Consider the following 8,255-nt stretch of genomic DNA (forward strand, 5'->3'; position numbering starts at 1 on the left):
TGTAGGGCAGTTGTTTGTGGTTCCCAGTATGTGTGTGTGGTGTGTTGTGCAGTGCGCGCGCGTGTGTGTGTTGGGGGGAGGTGTGCACTTCCCATCATGCTCCATCCCCCATGCAACGCACTCACCATCGTGCTCCATCCCCTATGCTGCGCACCCCCCATCATGCTCCATCTCCCATCCTGCGCACTCGTAAATGTGCTCCATCCGCCATGCAGCTCACTCCCCATTGTGCTCCATCCCCCATGCTGCGCACTCCCAAACGTGCTCCATCCGCCATGCTGCGCACTCCCCATCGTGCTCCATCCCCCATGCTGCGCAGTCCCAAACGTGCTCCATCCGCCATGCTGCGCACTCCCAAACGTGCTCCATCCGCCATGCTGCGCACTCCCAAACGTGCTCCATCCGCCATACTCCGCACTCCCCATCGTGCTCCATCCGCCATGCAGCGCACTCCCCATCGTGCTCCATCCCCCATGCTGCGCACTCTCAAACGTGCTCCATCCGCCATGCTGCGCACTCCCCATCGTGCTCCATCTCCCATGCTGCCCACTCCCAAACGTGCTCCATCCGCCATGCTGCGCACTCTCAAACGTGCTCCATCCGCCATGCTGCGCACGCCCAAACGTGCTACATCCGCCATACTCCGCACTCCCCATCGTGCTGCATCCCCCATGCTGCGCACTCCCAAACGTGCGCCATCCGCTATGCTGCGCACTCCCAAACGTGCTCCATCCCCTATGCTGCGCACCCCCCATCGTGCTCCATCTCCCATCCTGCGCACTCCCAAACGTGGTCCATCCGCCATGCTGCGCACTCCCAAACGTGCTCCATCCGCCATGCTGCGCACTCCCAAACGTGCTCCGTCCGCCATGCTGCGCACTCCCAAACGTGCTCCATCCGCCATGCTGCGCACTCCCAAACGTGCTCCATCCGCCATGCTGCGCACTCCCAAACGTGCTCCATCCGCCATGCTGCGCACTCCCAAACGTGCTCCATCCGCCATGCTGCGCACTCCCAAACGTGCTCCATCCGCCATGCTGCGTACTCCCAAACGTGCTCCATCCGCCATGCTGCGCACTCCCAAACGTGCTCCATCCGCCATGCTGCGCACTCCCAAACGTGCTCCATCCGCCATGCTGCGCACTCCGAAACGTGCTCCATCCGCCATGCTGCGCCAGCATCAGCCTCTCTACCCGCAGCATCAGCCTCTCTCCTCCCAGCATCAGCCTCTCTCCCCGCAGCATCAGCCTCTCTGTCCCCAGCATCAGCCTTTCTGTCCCCAGCATCAGCCTCTCTGTCCCCAGCATCAGCCTCTCTGTCCCCAGCATCAGCCTCTCTGTCCTCAGCATCAGCCTCTCTGTCCCCAGCATCAGCCTCTCTGTCCCCAGCATCAGCCTCTCAGTCCCTAGCATCAGCCTCTCTGTCCCCAGCATCAGCCTCTCTGTCCCCAGCATCAGCCTCTCTGTCCCCAGCATCAGCCTCTCTGTCCCCAGCATCAGCCTCTCTGTCCCCAGCATCAGCCTCTCTGTCCCCAGCATCAGCCTCTCAGTCCCTAGCATCAGCCTCTCTGTCCCCAGCATCAGCCTCTCTGTCCCCAGCATCAGCCTCTCTGTCCCCAGCATCAGCCTCTCTGTCCCCAGCATCAGCCTCTCCATCCCAGCCTTCCCCTGGATCAGCCTCTCTCATCCCAGCATCAGCCTCTCTGTCCCCAGCATCAGCCTCTCTGTCCCCAGCATCAGCCTCTCTGTCCCCAGCATCAGCCTCTCCATCCCAGCCTTCCCCAGGATCAGCCTCTCTCATCCCAGCATCAGCCTCTCTCATCCCAGCATCAGCCTCTCTGTCCCCAGCATCAGCCTCTCTGTCCCCAGCATCAGCCTCTCTGTCCCCAGCATCAGCCTCTCTGTCCCCAGCATCAGCCTCTCCATCCCAGCCTTCCCCAGGATCAGCCTCTCTCATCCCAGCATCAGCCTCTCTCATCCCAGCATCAGCCTCTCTGTCCCCAGCATCAGCCTCCCCATCCCAGCCTTCCCCAGGATCAGCCTTTCTCCTCCCAGCCTCCTCTAGCACGCCATGCTCCTCTGCCGACACTCACAGATCCGATCGCATACACTCACACACACCCGATCGCATACACTCACACACACCTGATCGCATACACTCACACACACACACGATCGCATACACTCACACACACACACGATCGCATACACTCACACACACACACATTGACGATATCGCACATACGCGCTTATACTCACAACATCCGGAGATACCACATGCTTCTGGCCATGTGATCCTCCGGCAGGTCCTGGAAGATCACAGCACAGTATCGCCGCCGAGAAGCAAGCGATATCCCAGGATGTTGTGAGTATATGGATGCGATGTGATGTGTGTGTGATGTGTGTGTGTGATGTGTGTGTGAGAGTGAGTGTGATGTGATGTGTGTGTGGGTGTGTGTATGTGTGTGTGTGTGTGTATGTTCTGCCGCTGCAGGACCTTGATGTGTGGATGCAATGTAAGGTGTGTGTGAGGTGTGTGTGAGAGTGAGTGTGATCTGATGTGTGTGTATGTGCTGTTATGTGTGTGCGTGTGGATATTCCGCCGCTGCAGGACCTTGATGTGCTGGTAACTATGCTACCATGGTTACCAGCGCATCACGTCCCCCACTCGCACGGGAGCCCACACCAGCATACGGCAGCAAGGCCAGCAATGCGAGGGTAAGTGTCGGCTGGGTTGGCGGCGTACGCTGATGTGGGCTCCCGTTGAGGGGGGGGTGGGGTGGGGGGTGTTGTACAGTACTCACCTGGGAGCCGTGACCGTGTCAGTTCGGGGAATGCGCGGGGGGGGGGGAAGAGCTAACGTCCATTGCGTGAGGGGGGCGGGGCGTGGCGTGGCCGAGTTGCCAATGCCTGCAGGGTGCCGGGGCGAGAGGCCAATCTGCGGGGGGGGCGGAGCCTGGGCAAGCGGCTGGCCAATCCGTGTGGGGGCGCAGCCTGGGCGAGCGGCCAATCGGTGTGGGGGGGCGGGGCCATGGCGAGCCCAGCGGCCAATCAGCTTTGTGTCACCGTAAGGACACAATGTCACCGGAAGGACACAATTTTGAAGCATGACAGACAGACAGACAGACAGACAGAATAAGGCAATTATATATATAGATCTTCTCAGATTCCTTAATAACAGGGTCGGTACCGCAGGACTGGCGCATAGCAAATGTGGTGCCAATATTCAAAAAGGGGACAAAAACTGAGCCGGGAAATTATAGGCCGGTAAGTTTAACCTCTACGGTTGGTAAAATCCTTGAGGGTTTCTTCAGAGATGCTATACTGGAGTATCTCAAGAAAAATAACCTTATGACAGAGTATCAACATGGGTTTATGAGGGATCGATCCTGTCAAACTAATTTGATCAACTTCTATGAAGAGGTAAGTTCAAGTCTGGACCAGGGAAATGCAGTGGATGTTGTGTATATGGACTATTCAAAAGCTTTTGATATGGTGCCACACAAAAGGTTGGTACATAAAATGAGAATAATGGGGATAGGGGAAAATATGTGTAACTGGGTTAAAAACTGGCTCAGTGATAGGAAACAAAGGGTGGTTATTAATGGTACGTACTCGGACTGGGTCTCAGTTCATAGTGGGGTACCACAGGGGTCAGTATTGGGCCCGCTTCTTTTCAACATATTTATAAATGACCTTGTTGGGGGCATGCGGAGTAGAATTTCAATATTTGCAGATGATACTAAACTCTGCAGGGTAATCAATACAGAGGAGGATAATTTTATATTACAGGGAGATTTATGTAAATTGGAGGATTGGGCTGAGAAGTGGCAATTGAAGTTTAATGTAGATAAATGTAAGGTCATGCACTTGGGTAGAGGAAATAACATTTATGATTATGTACTTAATTGTAGAACACTGGGTAAAACAGACACAGAAAAAGACTTGGGTGTATGGGTGGATGGTAAACTTCACTTTAGTGGACAGTGTCAGGCAACTGCTGCCAGGGCTAATAAAATAATGGGATGTATTAAAAGAGGTATAAGTGTTCATGAAAAAAATATAGTTCTACCTCTGTACAAGTCACTAGTGCGACCGCACTTAGAATACTGTGTACAATTCTGGTCACCGATATATAAGAAGGACATAGCTGAACTGGAGAGGGTGCAGAGAAGAGCCACCAAGATTATTAGAGGAATGGGTGGGCTGCAATACCAAGACAGGTTATTAAACTTGGGGGTTATTTAGTTTGGAAAAACAAAGGCTTAGGGGGGATCTAATCACAATGTATAAATATATGAGGGGACAGTACAGAGACCTTTCCAAAGATCTTTTTACACCTAGGCCTGCGACTGGAACACGGGGGCATCCGCTACGTCTTGAGGAAAGAAGGTTTAATCATAATCACAGACGAGGATTCTTTACTGTACGAGCAGTGAGACTATGGAACTCTCTGCCGCATGATGTTGTAATGAGTGATTCACTACTAACATTTAAGCAGAACCTGGATGCCTTTCTTGAAAAATTTAATATTACCAGTTATGTATATTAGATTTTATGACAGGGTATTGATCCAGGTAACTAGTCTGATTGCCGGATGTGGAGTCAGGAAGGAAATGTTTTCCCCATTTGAACTTGTTTGCCACATTGGGGGTTTTTTTGCCTTCCTCTGGATCAACATGTTAGGCTACGGGTTGAACTAGATGGACTTAGAGTCTCCCTTCAACCTTAAAAACTATGATACTATGATGATACTATGAATACAGCAGGGCGTGGAATAAAATACAGTGCAGCACAGAATACTGAGGAGCACTGTATATTGAGGAGCGCAGGATAAAGCAAGGCACGGTATAAAGCAGGGTGCAGAATACAGCAGGGCACGGTATACAATGTAGAGCGGAATACAGCGGAGCGCAGTATACAGCGGAACGCGGAATATAGCAGAGAGCAGAATAAAGTGGGGCGCGGAATACAGCAGAGTGCAGTATACATTGGGGCGTAGTATACAGTTGCGCATTACACTGTGTGCAGAATTATTAGGCAAGTTGTATTTTAGAAGATTTTTTTTATTATTGATCAACAACTATGTTCTCAATTAACCCAAAAGACTCATAAATATTAAAGTTTGATATTTTTGGAAGTTGTAGTGTTTTTTTTTTAGATTTGGCTATCTTAGGAGGATATCTGTTTGTGCAGGTAACTATTACTTTGCAGAATTATTAGGCAACTTAATAAAAACAAAATATATTCCCATCTCACTTGTTTATTTTCACAAGGTAAACCAATATAACTGCACAAAATTTAGAAATCAACCTTGCTGACATGCAAAAACAAAACCCAAAAAATTAGTGACCAATATAGCCACCTTTCTTTATGATGACACTCAACAGCCTATCCTCCATAGATTCTGTCAGTTCTGTTTACGATCAACATTGCGTGCAGCAGCCACCACAGCCTCCCAGACACTGTTCCGAGAGGTGTACTCTTTTCCCTCCCTGTAGATCTCACATTTTATGAAGGACCACAGGTTCTCTATGGGGTTCAGATTAGGTGAACAAGGGGGCCATGTTACTATTTTTTCATCTTTTAGACCTTTACTCGCCAGCCACGCTGTGGAATAGTTGGATGAATGTAATGGAGCATTGTCCTGCATAAAAATCATGTTTTTCTTAAACGATACCGACTTCTTCCTGTACCACTGCTTGAAGAAGTTGTCTTCCAGAAACTGGCAGTAGGTCTGTGAGTTGAGCTTCACTCTATCCTCAACCCGAAAAGGTCCCACAAGTTCATCTTTCATGACACCAGCCCATACCAGTACCCCACCTCCACCTTGCTGGCGTCTGAGTCGGAGTGGAACTCTCTGCCCTTTACTGATCCAGCCTCTGGCCGATCCATCTGGCACATCAAGAGTCACTCTCATTTCATCAGTCCATAAAACCTTTGAAAAATCAGTTAAGATATTTCTTAGCCCAGTCTTGACTTTTTATCTTATGTTTCTTGTTCAAAGGTGGTCACTTTTCAGCGTTCCTTACCTTGGCCATATCCCTGAGTATGGCACACCTTGTGCTTTTTGATATTCCAGTAACATTGCAGCTCTGAAATATGGCCAAACTGGTGGAAAATGGCATCTTGACAGCTTCACGCTTGATTTTACTCAATTCATGGGCCGTTATTTTGCGCCATTTTTACTTAACATGCTTCTTGCAACCCTGTTGGCTATTTGCCATGAAACACTTGATTGTCCGGTGATCATGCTTCAAAAGTTTGGCAATTTCAAAACTGCTGCATCCCTCTGCAAGACATCTCACAATTTTGGACTTTTCAGAGCCCGTTAAATCTCTCTTCTGACCCATTTTGCCGAAGGAAAGGAAGTTGACTAATAATTAAGCACACCTTATATAGGGTATTGATATCATTACACCACACCCCTCCTCATTACAGAGATGCACATCACCTGATTTACTTAATTGGTAGTTGGCTCTCAAGCCTATACAGCTTGGAGAAGAACAAGATATATAAAAAGTATCATGTGATCAAAATACTCATTTGCCTAATAATTCTGCACACAGTGTATGCCAGCAGCCCTCGTGATACTTTAGACATTAGAAACACTTTGAGGTAACCAACAAAATGGCTCCAAACTGTGATCCTAAACTTCATCTTCCCTTATCCTTTTGGAAACCCCCAGATTGGGAGGGGGAGGTGACATCACACACAGGAGATCAGATTCAACCCACTTTTACTGCAGTTGTAATGTGAGCTAGTTCTGCAGTAGGATTTCAGCAGCTGCTTCCCCTAGTGTTTAAAAGTGGAAAATATCAAACTTTAAATTTTTTTTATCATCATCACTGCATCATCACTCATGCAGCATCGTAAACAGGTATACCTGTTCTAGCACACACACACACACACAATACTAGATTTGTACAGTGACAATTACAAATCCATGATCCACATTTTTTTTCAGTAAATAATCAAAACCAATCAAAAGGGGGCAGTAGAATTCTTGGTACAATATATATATATATCTTTAATACATTGTAAAAAATATAAAATATCAAGGATGTCAAATTTTGATGTGAAGATTAAACAAAAGACTCTGGTACTATTGACATAATGATCTGCTTTTATATTTTGATTTCCTTATTTGCCAGTGCTGGGCTGCAATTGAGATGGTGAAGATAAGTTTGAGTCATGCAAGGTTCCTAATTATCCAATTTAAGTTTAATCCCTCTCCCACAAATTTTGCTTGCATGAATATGATTCATTTTAAAGAAAAAATAATAACCTAGTTTCTTTTCAAGGAAATGTAGCTATTTCTGCCAGATTTTTGGCATCAACTGCAGCACTGAAATGTTACGAGTGATGACATACAATATTTCAAAAGTAAATTTGCAATTCATCTTAATATTATATTTAAAAATTGGTGAGAAAAGTGAACTTAATCTTTAAAGGTTTTATAGGATAGCAGAAAATGTACATTTTGTGATTTTGGTGTAGATTTAATTTTTTTTATTGTCAGCTCTCAAATTGATTGGCAAAGCATTTTAATAAACTGTTCCAATGATATCCTGTTTATACAAACTGCTTTGTAAGCCTTTACTTTGTCACATTGTTTCCCACAATGTAAATCACTAGGAAATGTTTTGTCCACTAGTCTGTTTGTGGATAAAACTCTTGGCAGAAATGGTTGTGTCAAAAAGGATTTTACAAATGTGGACACAATAGGTGCAACGTCAATGGATGGGGAGTTAAGAAAAAGAACGTGATCCAGCATTCTGCATTTTGTATGATTTCTGGCTTCGTTAAGGATACGAATCATGTGGATTACTGCATAAAATGTTTGGTATGTAATATGAGATATGCAGTATAGGTTGTACTATATTAGGTCTCTTTCACACGTCAGTGAAAAACACATGTTTGTCACTGATGTGATAACAGTGTGTATGTCCCTCTGTGTGCCGTCATTTTGGCACGTGTGCTTTCCGTGTGCTATCCGTGATAATAAATGGAAATCAGGCCCTTATGCTCACCTGTCCAAGCCAATGCTGTCCGTGGTGCTGAAGTCTCCCGCGATGCTGTGTCCGGGCACCGCTGTCACCCCTCTGCAGCTACTTCTGGGTCGGCTGTGCAGTGCATATGTATGAGCATAATTAGTCGGCCTGCAAGCAGAGACAGCAGAGGCTGAAGACAGCATAGCCGGTGACGGGTGAGTTTAAAAAGTTTTTATTTTAAATGTACGTGTTTTTCTGGTAC

This window comes from Anomaloglossus baeobatrachus, chromosome 4 (assembly GCF_048569485.1).
Source record: "Anomaloglossus baeobatrachus isolate aAnoBae1 chromosome 4, aAnoBae1.hap1, whole genome shotgun sequence".
Classification (NCBI taxonomy): domain Eukaryota; kingdom Metazoa; phylum Chordata; class Amphibia; order Anura; family Aromobatidae; genus Anomaloglossus; species Anomaloglossus baeobatrachus.